This window comes from Micrasema longulum, unplaced genomic scaffold (genome assembly GCF_059751315.1).
Source record: "Micrasema longulum isolate JH-2025_06_02 unplaced genomic scaffold, ASM5975131v1 h1tg001807l, whole genome shotgun sequence".
Taxonomy (NCBI): Eukaryota; Metazoa; Arthropoda; class Insecta; order Trichoptera; family Brachycentridae; genus Micrasema; species Micrasema longulum.
In genome coordinates, this window is record NW_028278981.1 from 43,612 (window position 1) to 59,086 (window position 15,475).

At 31.8% G+C, this 15,475-nt stretch overlaps 1 long non-coding RNA gene across 1 annotated transcript; it reads left to right on the plus strand.

Moving 5' to 3' along the window:
* The first annotated feature begins 3,504 nt into the window (after positions 1-3,504).
* Positions 3,505-15,188, plus strand: LOC148273900 (uncharacterized). Its single transcript, XR_015824433.1, has 3 exons — positions 3,505-3,591; positions 7,584-7,803; positions 14,782-15,188. It is a non-coding gene; the product is annotated as an uncharacterized LOC148273900 (long non-coding RNA).
* Positions 15,189-15,475: the final 287 nt, after the last annotated feature.

Here is a 15,475-nt window from a genome sequence, read left to right on the forward strand (position 1 = left end):
AACAAAAAAAAAAATATTAATAAATTTCATAAAAAGTACATGTTTTTGTAAAATTCTAAACATATGTACTTTTACACATCTAGTAAATGTTATCACTGTAACTCTTCAAAAAAAGAGACTACCTCTTGTGCTTGGAGAGTGACTTACACTGTTTTAGTTGTTAATTTATAGTTTTTATAATTTTAAAAACGAGTACATGAAAAAGAAAAGTAAAAATATAGGATATATAAAGAAAAAACATAAAACAAAAATACATTCATTCTAATTAAAATTAAATGTTGTTTTTACACGTGTTAAAAAAAATTCTTTAGATTAACTTTAAATTTATTTATTGATATATTATTTTTAATAGTTTTTAGTTCATTGGGAAGATTATTATATTTTTTTACACCTTTGAAGACAAATTAAACACTCAATTCAAATATTGATGGACAGTGGAAGTACGTTACAAATTATTAAATCAAATACTCCGTGGACAGGCACCAGGGCCCTGATTATAATGAGAAGTAAACATTTATCATCAATTTTGTATACAAATTAAAATTAAGTTTTCTGTTTGAAAAGCAGAATATGTCTTCATTTTTTTTGTTAAACATGTTTAATTATAGGGCACAGATAAAAATACTTAAAATGTTCATGCAAACGTTCTATTTTCGTTCACAAATATCGTTTTTTTTTATAGACCGTCAAAGATAACTCTGTTAACTTCCCATTTAATTTGGGGCCCTGAAGCTTACCATCGATCATCTGACCATTACGTAATTGAGATGCTGAAGATACGCTGCGATATGTGTACTAATACCGATAAACCCTGGAAAATCTATGAAAACACATACATTTTGCTTACTTTTTTTCACTCAACGTACTAAAAATGTTATCTTTATACATATATATATAATTTCTATGTACGTGTGATGTCACTGAACTCCTCCTAAACGGCTTAACCAATTTACGTGCGGTTTTCAGCAAAATGTAGATCTTTGCGCTGCGCGTGTTCGTAGATATTAAAATTTTCAATCGAATATGTAAAAAAAAGTTAGAAGCATAAATATTTTTTTTATCGACCTACCAGGGTTGCTGAAATGCATACTGAAATGCATTTACAAAATTATGGAAGGATGTTGTTTTTTTGTGTTAAAAAAAGATTGTCTTTGAATGTTTACAAAAAGCATTCGCTTTTTATGGATCCTAATGAGATTTTTTCCTTACATTGCGTATAATTTCTTCCCATTTATTCCTTTTAACTGGATTTTTGGTAATACTAGAATAACATTAAATATATTTTTAAAAAACGCGTTCATAAATAAAGTTCACCCCTGTTGGTAAAAAGAGCCGAGTTCGACATTTGCAAAAAGAATTCTATATTTGAAAATGAATTATTTTATGTTTTGGAATGCAATCATAAACAACTACCTAAGTGTCTGCTTATCAATGAAAAGTCTTTTTTCAAGGTAATAGCGGTCAATGGTTGGGCAGGACAATGTCTGTCAGGTCCGCTAGTTATTTGTAAATCTTGAGGACGTGAATCAGAACAGTTTATAAAAAACCGCCAGTAAATCTGTCGAGCCATTGTCGAGTCTTTGTGAGACACAACACAGAATTCATTTATTTATATATAGATAAAGGTAGATATATAGATAGAAGAAGATAGATGTAAATTTACGTGGGTGTGTTGAATTTTTAGTCACTTCGTATTTATAAAAAGCCGTAAATATTTGAAAAAAAAAATAAACTGAGATATTAATTTCTATTATGTTAGTTTGATGGGGTGTATATTTGTTAAAAATTGCGTATCTTATTTTTTCTGCTTTTTCTTTTAAATCTCAGTTCATAATGCTTTAAAAATGAAATTGAAAAATTTTGAAGCCTAAATTTAGTTGTTTATGCTACTGTTGAGTAATTCCATAGTCTGAGAATATTAAAAATGAATCCTGTGTTCAAAAAAGTCAAACTAATTTACCCTCGTAAAGTGAATTAAAGAGTCCTTGCGTTTTTGCAAGCTTCGTGTTTTAATATTGCTAACGTCTGGCTCTGCAAAGTTCATATCAGATCCTGTAAAAACCGCCTGGTCGGATAAACCACCAGACTGAATAAAACCTATTACATTTCCTCGATCTTCATCAACATTTCCTTGCGCACCCAGTGGTGCATAAGAAACTGCATTGAAGCACTAATTGTTGCAAATCTTGATTATCTCTTTCTTAAAGGTAAGTTGATGAGTCATACGCCTCGCCTGGTATTTTAAGGACATGAAATATTGCAGTATTGATCCACTTTTAAAACCAGTATTCCACAAACCCCCCTCCTTTGTCATTGAAGAAGTTCAGTGATACGGAAAACTTGATTGAAAAATGTTTTTTTTAAATTATTTCATCAGGTGTAAGAAAACATTTTTTCTAATTATTAGAGCATAAAGTATGTCTAAAAAAATACATCAAAATTATTTTTTAAAATGAACTGTTTTAAACTACGCCACAAATTTATCTTTATATTTATTTATTTACACAAATGAACATGTATTACAAAAAAATACTAACGTTTTCCAAACTCTATGTCGACCTCGTGGTGTAATGGTCAGCGCGTTTGCCTACCATGCAAGAGGTATCGGGTTCGATTCCCGAGATGTTTGAAGTTAGATATTTATTTAAAACGGCGTTTTTGCAATAGTATTTCATAGTCCTTTGACTGGTACCTGAAGGGTAAGATTGATCATTTTACCTTTATGTAACAAAAATGATTAAAATACGCTGCGATTGGTGTACCAATGCAGTGCTCTATGCACCATTCTGTACGGAAAGGGAATAATAATGATGATCAACTCTATGAAACCGAGAAATTTGTTGTTGTTGAACATAATTTTGATTTATGAATTAATTTTAAAGTATGAAGCTTATTTGACTGCAGGATTGAATAGAAATGTATTTTGTTTAGAATATCAAAGCTGTGTTTTTAAGCAAGAATATTTTACTGATTAATATATATTTTAATAATAATATAAAAAAATTATTAACAAATTTCATCAATACTTACAATCTTATCAACAATACGTGAGTTCAACGCACCATCTTAAATTTAAATGTCTTTTAGCCAGCTGTGTGGATTCCAGATAAAATTATAGTCATAATTCCGAGTTTGATAATTCGTAGAAGAAAGATAAAGTAACTTTGGATTATGCTCATATTTTAATAGTTCTTGATAAGAACGCATACTTGCTCATGCGACCCAATAACGTAGACTTAATCATAAATAACAGTGAAGAAATTGTTTAATTGAGTTTGTTGAAACGTTAATTAAGCAAGAACCTCTAACTTAGTTACTTAAATAAAAATAAGAACTTATTTGAAAATATAAAGTAAAATATAAAACACGTGCAGCCCATTTGATTTTCTAACCAAGATGTTTTTGTATAATGTTCAGTTCAGTTTTTAATTATTAATTGAAACAAAAATAACTCTAAAGAAAAAAGTTATTATATTTTTCTTTGAGTTTTGAATCAGTGATTAAGTTAAATTCTGTCAAATAATAAATGAATTTCGATTCGAGAAACGCTTATTTGATTGTAATCAATTAATATTAATTATTATTTAAAAAGTATGTTTCAAACATATTGTAATCATGCATGTACCGATGATTTGAAATTATAAAATGGTAATTAAAAGATGATAATATCCTATACATTAACATATTACAACAGATATGAAAAACATTTAAAATAAGGTAATATAGAAGTCTAGGCATCTACAGGGCTTATGACCTGTCAATGGCTGATTTAAGTGGCCACTTTACACACTGTGTAACATTCACCATTCTGCTCATATTTGAACATCTATATTGCTTCAATTCTTTCATCTGTTGATGTTTGTGAAGTTAAAGAGCTGAAACCTTTATTTTTGCGGGTGAGATTCATCTAATTTAATTATTTCACCTACATACTGGGCAACGCCTGAAAATGTTATTTTTTCCATTTCTATACTTCTTCATGGACCAGGTGGATTTATCAACAATATTTTGAGTTTGTCCAAATTTTTTCATTTTTTTTAAATTTATTTTTTTATCATAAACCCTGTAGATGCCTAGACTTCTATATTACCTTATCTTAAATGTTTTTCATCTATGTTGTAGTATGTTTATGTAAACAGCTCCTCAGGGAGTCGAATCCAGTCCTTGTCTACAAAAATTTGGACAAACTCAAAATATTGTTGATATCCTATACAATTCAATTATGTTGAAGGATCGTAAGACTTTAGAGTAAAAACGTGCGCGCATCGCATAGAATCGCTCTATTGCATAGATAAAAGAGTTGCACATTTTTAGGGTTTTGGTTTCAAAACAGAGGTGTAACGGACGTTTTCGTCGCTTTGCTCGACTTTTGTTCATAAATCACGTAAAAAATTTCTTATCAGTTATAAAACAATTTTAGAAATTTAATTCGGAATAATCCTGCAATACTAAATATGTAAAACATACCATTTATGAAAATAAGTACATATATTTAAAAGTAAGTACAAGGCAAATTAATAACCATTTGGCAATTCTCTTCCTGAGTACTTACAGCCTATTGTTTTGCTGCAAACAAATTTTGCGATTGATAATCCTAGAACTTTGTTTGCCCGTATGGATGGCTTTATAAACGGTAGCGCATTATTGCTCTGAGTGCAAAACCCTTAACTATTGTCTTCTGGTTTCATCCCCCTAGTTATTTAGTAGCAAATACTTACAGAAAATGTCCTTCCTCAATTCTTTCCTCAGTTCCTCAGTGGCTTTTTTTTATCAAGATCTAGAAAATTAAGTAGGGAGCATACTTACACAATTTAAGTTCATCCGTTAAAACTTGAGAGATTGCAGAGAAAATGTTCACGCTTTATCAATTATAAGCTGTCTATTTTCATGGAATTTTTTAACTATTACCTTTTAATTAATACACTTGATTTGGAAAGTTTATCATGGTGACGGAATCTAAGTAGTTTAATGTTAATCTTTAAGATAATCAATAGCCTGTTGGACTCTCCTGACTTGATAAATATTATTTAAATACCTGTTTGGATTACTAGACATAATGTGCCATTTCATATAGAAATTGCTGCAAAAAAATATTGCTTTTAATTCAACTATTCCAAGATTGCACAGTCTAAAGAACCAGATCAGTTTTATTGTCATTTTTTACACAAGTCGAATAAAAACTTGCTATAAAAATAAATAGTGAAGGATTCTGACTGCTGTTTAAATATTTATGGTCATTTGTACAAAAAGTGTTAAATATATTATATACGAATGATTTAATTTATGAATATTATAGTTTTTGTTATTTTCTTCATGTCTTTTTTTTTTAAAAGGTCGATTATTTAATATTTAGTTTATATTGTATTTTATTTTAAAAATTGTTGCAAATTCCCGAGCTCTTCACACGAGACAGTTTGTATTATACCCAGAATATTCAATATACATTACAACAATACCAAAAATTTAGAATTTATGATTTTTGCAATTTCTAATTTACTGCGTTATCTTTTCTAAATATTGATTAATTGTTTATACATCCGCGGTTCAAAGAACCTTCTACAAAAAAATGTTTTAGAGAAATAATTACAGCATTGAACAATAATTATGCAGTTCATATTATGAAATATAATAAAATAATTTAAACCAAGGAATTTAGTGACTATAAAATAAAATAAAACAGAAACATAACATGTCTAAATAAAATATAACAATTAACATGAGAAAATTTTATGTTCTTAAAATAAATATAATAAAGTAAAGTGAAGAATAATTTCAGACAGAAATAAAGTGTTTAGTATTCTACTAGGTAATAATAAAAAATAAAATTAATGCAACATAATTTTTTTATGAATAAGAATTTTTTAGATCAAAAAGAAAACTAAAGTTATCTAAATAACACCTTTATTTTATCGATTGGTTGGAAGAAGTTGCCATTCGGCAATAAATCCAACAATGTTCACTTTACATTATGTCCAACATGTTAAAATAAAGAAATAAAAAACAGGTATTCTAGGAAACAAAGTCAAAATTAATAAATTATTTTAAAATAAATCCATTACTTTTCTAAAAAAAAACTTTAATTTGTTTAGTACAATGTACCGCAATAGTATTATAATATAGTACAACGTATAAAACAACTGTATAATATATATAACTATATTTTTTGTATTATTTTGTAATTTTGGAATAGAACTCTGTTATGTTTAAATGTATTATTGCTTATGTTTATGGAAGGCATTTGTACCGTCTACACTGATATAAATAAAAAAAACGTAATAAAAATAAACGCCTTGAGAAATATGTTGATCAAAAAACGTCATGTTGTTCATTTCATATATATTAAAAAGCGACTATATTTTCAAGTTGGATCCATAAGATTACAGAGCATTACATTGCTTTTACAGCGAGGGTAGATACAAATCATTTACGCGAGAAAAACTCTTAAAAATCTATTAAGGTTATCCTCGTTCCCTTAAATCTAAATATTAATTATAAAATCTTTAAAACGATCGAGAAGGGGGGTAAGGAACAAAGCGGCAGAGAAAGTCAATTAATTCTGGCGAGGAAAAGTAAAAGAGGAAAGAAATTCGGAAACAAAATAAAATTATGAAAAGCGAAATGAAATACAAATCAGCGTGGTTACGGTTCCAGAAAATTCAAAACTTAATCCATTGAAGAGCGGCGGGATTTCCCATTTGCTTTATTTATGAACTGGGCAAAATGTTTTTCGTCTCTTCTTTTTTTCAGAATTCTAGACGGTCAGCGCTCGTGGATTAAGTCCGAAAATAATAGACCCACTAATGAATATTCTGCTGGGTTTTATTTTTAACATAAACATAAACACACTTTGCTTTCGAACTGTCCCTTTGTCCGAATCGCCGTATTAATATAAATGTATATTTTGCGAATTTGCATACGTAAAATAATTTAAATTACACCTGGACATAAGCTCTCTTTCATGAATTATTTCTTCTGCGTATCCAATTTTTTCGCACAATTCCAAAAAAAACATCCTAAATCTATTAGCCCAAATTTGTAAAATAAATAAATAAAATTATGTTTTTATCTTGGCAACTTTTGGTATTTTTACAAGTCTAAAGATTATTTTACCGCTGATATCGAAATACTAATAAAAAACTTACCCTTATTCACACCAAATCATATATAAGGCGTTTAATTGATAAACAAATGGTAAATTAAATTCATCATTTGTAACGTGAATACATGATAACTAGTCTTCTGACAAGACTACGCAAATATCACCTGAAAAATATTTTATGCTTTCTCCTAAAAAAATATTCCCCTTAAAAATATTTTTATTCTTTGCAGTCAGGGCTATTACATAGATTACCATAAGCCACAAAAAGTGTTTATTTTTAGATACCTTCATACTTTCAGTAAATAAAAATCTTTTTGTATTTAGGTAACGTTTAATCATTTGGCGATATCTACCTGAGACTAGTCACCAGATTTACAAAATGTTTTTTTAAAGAACAACCTGTTTACTTACAAACTAGTACTAAATAAAATGTTAATTAATTTGTACCTACATAAAACTACATAATATATTTTCTTCTTCTTAGTTTAGATCGGTTGGTCTTTTATGGGCTAGAGGGTGATTCTTGAGACACTAAGTTCCAGCTATTTTTTTATCCCTTTGGTGGTCTTCCGGGAAGACGGCACAGCGACCAGCTGGGATTTCATAGGCCATGGTAAAGGAGATTCTGGAACTGACCATTCTATCGACACAACTCTGCAGAATCTTTTCCTTATTCTGCTCCACCGCACAATGTCTTGGGTATCGTAAGTCTGTCTAATTTCTTGATTCCGGATTCTGTCCCTTGGAGTTTTTCCTGCTTTTGCCCTTATTATTTTCATCTCTGACGATCTGAGCAGATTTTTTGTTCTCACCGTATCTGCCCTCGTCTCTACTGCATACGTCACACGTTTAGTATACACGGACATTGCTTTTAATCCACATGTGTTTGTTGTGTCATATGATATTTCTCAGGCATCCAGATATTGCTGAGGCTTAATGGATAAGAAATATAATTATAATTGGCTATTTTTTCTGTGAAAATCAACTCAAACAACAATTATTATTTACTTCACAATATACGTAACTTTATTCTACACTTTTTTATTAAAACACTTGTACAGATTTTTTTTCATAAATGTCAATTCTGAGCGGCTGAGTATTGACAAAAACGACCTCTTCGAACGTCACATGTCCTATGTGATACGTCAATGGTATCATATCAAAGAAAATTAGTCCTTCGGATATAATGTTCAAAATACTAGTTTCTAAATACAGAATCTCCTAATAATATTTGTAATCAGCGAGCTTGTTTAAGTACTCAAAACCCGTGACTGGGTTAAAGATGTAAAATATAGTGTATTTTTTTGTTTGGAGAAATAAGCTAAGGTAATCGGCTAGTTTCATCGTTTACTGAGAACGGGCTGGGAGCTGGGCGCACTTTAAAGATATATTTTTAAGGACGATATAAACGGTAGTGGTGATTTATAATAAACAAATATTATTTAATTTATTTTCCCATAAACATAGTTACTATAAAACATTATCGAATGTCCGATATAATGGCAAAATGTGCACAATCGCTTATTTGGACGATTCGCTCCTTCAAACTAGGTATTTGTTCTGTTATAACCCGCTTTATGTTGGCCAGTATCGAGTCAGAAATTTAACCTTTTCCATTAATAGTATCAGAACATGTCGCATCATGTCGCAGCATTTTACTATTGCTCAAGTACATTGGCAATCAATTTCTTTATTATCGTTTTGAATTTTTAAACGTTTATTTATAAATATCGGAGTTGTTTTTTATGATAAAAACAGTCAAATAACCGTACCTCCAACTTTTTTTTTGCATGAATGACAAATGTTTTGCAAAAGCTTGTGAGAATGATTTATGCTTGGTGCTCACTACTGATGTGCAACAGTAAACTCTGACCGTATTTTATGGAGCTATATTCTCTCTTATTGCAATTTATTTGTAACTGGTTCACGTATTGAAAATTCATTTAATTTCGTAATTATCCACACTGTTTGGTACATTCAAAAGTAATTAAGAGATTTTATTCATACTAATTTATCATTATGATAATAATTGATCATTTCCAATATCTTTTTTATATAGATGCGAATCTTGGCACCTTACCAAAGCTCAAAACACTAAGCTTTTGAGTTTTGAGAGTAAGTGCTTGAGGAGAATATTAGGCACAAGGTGGTTCGATTTTATAACTAACATCGAAATCCGAAAACGGACGCAGTATCCTCCTATAACAAGCGTCTTGAAGATGCGTCGGTGGACCTGGCTTGGACATTGCTGCGCATGCCTCAGGAGAACCTGAACCCAAGTTGCCTCTTCTTTAAACGCGCGGGCTCACGCCGTCCCGGAAAACCGTCGACGACGATCTTTCGACTTAATTCATTGAATTAAGGGGCGCTCGATTAACGTGGGAAGAGGCAAAAACGCTGGCTGGCAATAGGGTCTCCTGGATGCAACTGGTGATATCCACATGCTTCACTTAGGAGCGGATGTGGATAAAAAGAAGAATGATACTTGTTAAAGTCAATAATATTTTAAGTTTAGAAATATCTATGTGCATTAATTGACCTCCATAAATAAGCAAGCAGCGTAGAATACGTTGAAGGTAATCTATAACAACTCAACTTCTTGCCTTTATATTCAGATACCTCAGAAGTTGTTTTAATTCACTTGAGGAATTGCATTAATTCTCATCTTCTGGCAACATACTTGAAGCGTCTTCTCAGAAACTATAATACATTCATCAAAAATATCTATTCATTATTTATCGGATACGAGATTCGCATTATAACGCTTACTTTTAACAATGTTTTGAGTATGTCCAAATGCTTGCAGACTGGCTGGATTTTCTCCCTAGGGAGTTTTTCATTTTAAAATTTGTTGCAACAGAGAGGAAAAACATTTTTGAGAAGGAAATTTGGAATTCTAAGCATTCACAGGGCAGGCAACCCCTTAGGGAGAAAATCCAGTCAGTCTGCAAGCATTTCGACACACTCAAAAAATTGTTGAATTAACTACCTGGTAAAATAAGAAGTATAGAAAATTGGGGATTTGTTTTCAGGCGTTGCCTAGTAGGTGAATTGGTTCAGCTGGATGAATCTCACCCACATGATTAAGGTTTCCGCTCTTTTACTTCACGAAAGTCAACAGATGAAAGAGTTGAGGAAATTTAGCTGTTTAAACATAGGCAGAATGTTACACAGTGTGTAAAGCGGTCACTAAGACTAGCCAATGACAGGTCATAAACCCTGCACATGCCTAGACTCTCTTATTTCCTTCTCAAAAATGTTTTCTCTCTCTGTTGGAACAAATTCAAGCTTACTTTTAAGCAAATTTGAATTTTCTTTCATTTAAAGCTCGTATTTTTTTAGCAGTGTAGTGTAGTTTTCCACATTTTTTCAAATAGTTTACGGTAAAATTCGAATTATTGTGATCGCACATATCTAAAACGAAGACATTTTTCTCAGTAAATTAGGAATAACCGAATAAACCATTCCAATCACATACATTTTTTATAAAGGAAATCTGCGGGAAAAAGCTTTTTTCGAAAAAAGTGTGATCATTTTTTTATAAAAGTTCCCCAAAAAATTTAGCAATAAGAAATAAAATTTTGCATACCAATTTTGATGATGCACTTTTAATATGTGTTAAGCAGCATACATTTGAAGAAAATTTTGTACACCAAGAGATAATCTGATTTGTCTCAAGATGGAATGGCATTTACAATGCTTGTTACTTCTTATTAACTGGTTTACTTTCAAACATAAAATGATATTGCCTGTATTGAAAAAAAATAAGTTGGGGAAAGGCCTCATTAGTGCGTTGCAATGCGTCATCGCAACGAATCAACGCTTGCTTTAAATATTAATGTTTTTTATGCGGCAATATTGAGTGTGGCTAGCTTTGAGTATTTGGTGAAAACTTTAGAACCCGTCGCAGAGATGCGTCTCAGTCAGTGTGGATTTCAGTCTTTATTCGATAATGGATCGGCGCATCACCCTTCCCCCGCTTCATATCTCGTACGTCGATCCGTTGAAACGTCGCTTGCTACGACGCAACGCATAATGTGGCATGTCACTGAAAAATACATGTAAAACGACGCAGCGTTCACGCTGCAACGATGCAACGTAACGTAAAGCAACGCAACGCAACGCAACGCAACGCAACGCAACGCAACGCAACGCAACGCAACGCAACGCAACGCAACGCAACGCAACGCAACGCAAATCAACGCAACGCAACGCAACGCAACGCACTTACGAGTTCTTTCTCTTCTTTTTAATAACTGTGTAATACGTTTTCGTAAAAATCGAAAAAATAGGTTTTATAAAGAAGCTGCCGAGGTATAACTTTAAATACCTCGGCAGTCAAATCACTTCTGATCTGGATCCGGATAAGGAAATTAGATGCAGAATAGAAATAGCACGATCAGCATTCAATGGCATGAAATCATTCTTCTGCAGTGATAGTCTTAATTTAAAACTGAGACAGAGGATGGTCAAGTGCTATGTGTGGTCAATACTGCTCTACGGGGTTGAAACATGGACTCTCAAGGTGAACTCCATGAACCGATTAGAGGCTTTTGAAATGTGGCTTCACCGGAGAATGCTGAAAATCCCGTGGACAGATTTAGTGACCAACGTGGAGGTGTTGAGACGAGCCAGTGCCGAAAAAGAACTATTGTCCTCAATAAAACAGAGAAAACTCGCATATCTGGGCCATATTATGCGCGGAAGCAAATATACGCTTCTACAGCTTATTATGATGGGAAAGATCGAGGGAAAGCGTGGGGTTGGAAGGCGACAGATGTCCTGGCTGAGAAACATCCGCGACTGGACGGGAGTGCGTGGGGTTGAGGCGCTGTTCCAGTTGGCGCAGGACCGGAATGCCTACTCTAGAGTGATCGCCAACGTCGGGGAGACCTGATATGGCACAGAAAGAAGAAGAAAGAAGCAAGATAAAGCGATCCATTTCGACATAAATGTTCAAAAGATTTTTTTTAATTTAAACTTTTTCCATTTACTTTCTCGTCTGATTATGTTAGAATAAAACTATTTCTTTTTTTTTTCTATCAGTGGATCTCAGTGTATTTATTATATTTGCAAAATTAACTAAAATATTGTGATGAAAACACAAAATAGCACCATGAATTATATCTGATAATTGTCCTTCTCGCTCCAACTCACCTTGATTATTCATTTTCCCTCTCTGGCCTAGACAAAGCCGTACAAGTCCCTCGGAAGCACGAACACATAATCGTAATAATATTAATTCCTATTAACTTTGTACATAATAACCCATTGTCAGCCTTTTGGTCACGCAACCTCCGACCCCTTGATTCCGCCTGTACCCTGTAACATGCTCTTGTACTACGTCGACTGGTACAGTGAGGTTAGTGTAGCAAACAAGATGCATGTGTCATGTTTTGTCACCCTGATGATTCCATTGCAACGCGCCAATTACAGTTATGCGATATATTTTTAATTAATTAATTTATTATATGATTTAATTACATAGTTAAGATTAGGTTGAAAGACAGACCAGCGAAGTTTCTAAATAATAATCAAACATATGAAATTATGGTACATTTTTTAATGTGTGCGTGCGTATTTATATATATATATATATATATATTTATACATATATATATATATATATATATCTTTATATATGTATATAATTCCTCTGTACGTGTGATGTCACCGTACTCCCCTTAAGTGGCTTAACCAATATACGTGCGGTTTTCAGAGAAATATAGATCTTTGCGCTGTGCGTGTTCGTAGATATTAAAATCTTCAATCGAATATGTAAAAAAGAAGTGAGGAGCATAAATATTTTATTCATCGATCTACCAGGGTTGCATTTGAGGAGAATGCATTTGCAAAAAAAATAAAAAATGTTGTTTTTTTGTGTATAAAAAAGTTTGTTTTTGAATGTTTACAAACAGCATTTTTTTTTGTGGATCTCAATCAGATTCTTTCCTTAAACTCCTTATAATTTCTACCCATTTATTTCTTTTTATTGGATTTTTGGTAACACTAAAATAATATTAAATTCAAAACATTTTTGAAAATCGTTTTCCGGCATAAGTACACCCCTTTGTTGGTGAGACAACCGGAGTTTGACGTTTGCATAAAGAATGCCATATTTGGAAAAATATTTATTTTATGTTTTGGAATTAACCCATAAACAAGTACCTACGTACCTACTAGAATTTAATATAAACAATTTTTAGTATTGGGATTCTATCACAAACAAGTACCTAGGTACTTACTTATCAATGAAAAATATTTTGCTTACGTTCGGGAAGGACAACGTCTGTCGGGTCCACTAGTTTAAATATATACAGTACACCAATAACACATGTTTCAATAATTTTTCCCACTCTGTTCCATTGAAATATTGTGTATTGTATCTCTTTCAACTTAATTTTTTAATGTACCTACACTTAAGATAACATTTAGTTTTATGTAAATTATCCTTATACTGTATAATATTTACCAGTCTAAAGATGCCCATTAGAGGGTGAAAGCGCTAATTGGTCATACAAATAAGTGGAAGTATACCATATTTTTTTTTAAATTAATAACTTATATGAAAATAAAAGTTATTACATCATCATAAATGTAAGTGCTTAGGCGCGTGTAAGCGTTTGCATCATTATAAGCAAGTGGCATGTTAAGTATTTCGATAAATAAAAAAAAAATCTGAAAAGGATGATAGAGAAAAGAGTATGAGAAAATCTATGCAAAAATCCAACCATTTATCAAACTGTTCTTAAACTTGAATTATCGGCCTTAATCCCAACCGGCATAACAGAACAAACAATAAAGAAATCAAAAATGTTTTGAGTAAGCCCAAATGTTTGTAGACAGGCTGAAGTTATTAACCATCTAATTTTATTGCAACAGAGAGAGAAAACATATTTGAAAAGGGAATATGGAAGTCTGGGCATTTACAAGGCTCAATTGAAAAAGTGTTTTTAGGCGTTGCCTAGTAGGTAAAATAATTCAGTCAGATGAATCTCGCCCACATCAAAACTGGTTTCAGCTCTGTTACTTCACAAAAGTCAACAGATAGAAAAGTTTAGGATTGGTAGATGATTTAAAATAAGCAAAATGGTTAACGTTACTCAGTGTGTAAAGTGGCTGGCCAATAACAGGTCGTAAGCCCCATAAATTACAGGAATTCCATATTCTCTCATGTGCAATATTAAACAATATGTTATGTGTAATATTAAACAATTTTTAAAAAAGTTTCTTAAATGGGGTAACCCGTGCAAGGCCGTACGTATTGCTAATTTTAGTACGCTTGCATGTACATGCAACTATAGCGAAATTAGCTTCACGTAGATAAATTTTATAATGACATGTTGAGATTCAATTAATTTTATTACGGCATTATCACGAGAGTGAAGGTTTAATTATCTACTGAACGAGTATAGTGTTAGCTTCCGTTTTAACACTTTTAAGCTTGATATGAAATAACGCGTTTATTTCATACGACTAATAAAAGGATCGACATGAAATATCTGTTTATAGAGTGTATATTGTAGTATCTAATTGTCTCAAGACCTGAAGCGTAAAACTGATCAACATACGATGCATTTGTTTTTCTTTGTTATTTGATGGAGATAAAGGTTTAATGACGATTAATAATTTACCAAGCAACTGTGGAACTTCAAAGTTCACCTCTTTTTTTATTTTTTCAGTGTTTACTGTCGTCTAATCTATGAGCACACAGTTAAAGTGAACTAGGCATTTCCGTTTGAAAACATCCAAACCGCTGACAAGCTCGGATATCAAACTGCTGACAGCTAAAGAATTAGCGGAAGGCCTCAACTCCCCACTTGGAAGTAAAGAGAAGATGTAGACATAAGTATATAAGACAGTACTTGGTTCAATCAGCTTCAGTCGGACATACATGAAGTCAGTTACAATAATATATAGTTCAGTTTTCAGTTATTTAATAAAAAAAAGTTTACGCAAGAAGTGCTTCACCTCATCTCTTTGCATACTTATTGTCTGCGTTTACAATTGTAAAATCTCAGTATAATAAATTGTTTTACTTACGCAACTTTATTATATGCTTTTAATAAATACTGATCTATTCAATAGGGTGACTAAGGGCCCCAACACAATTGTTAACATATCAATAACTCCCTAAGGGGTAAAATTTAGTATACGTCTAAAAATATTTGGAAAAACTCAAAATATTGTGGATAAAACCAACTGGTCTAAGAAGAAATATAAAAATTGACAGACGTTTGTAGTCGTTGCCTAGTATGAAGGTAAAATAATTAAATTAGATCAACCCACTCGCACAAAAAATGTTTTGAATTTTTACCTACACAGAAATCCACAGACGGAAAAATAGAATAAAAATTGATGGTTAAATAAAGGCAG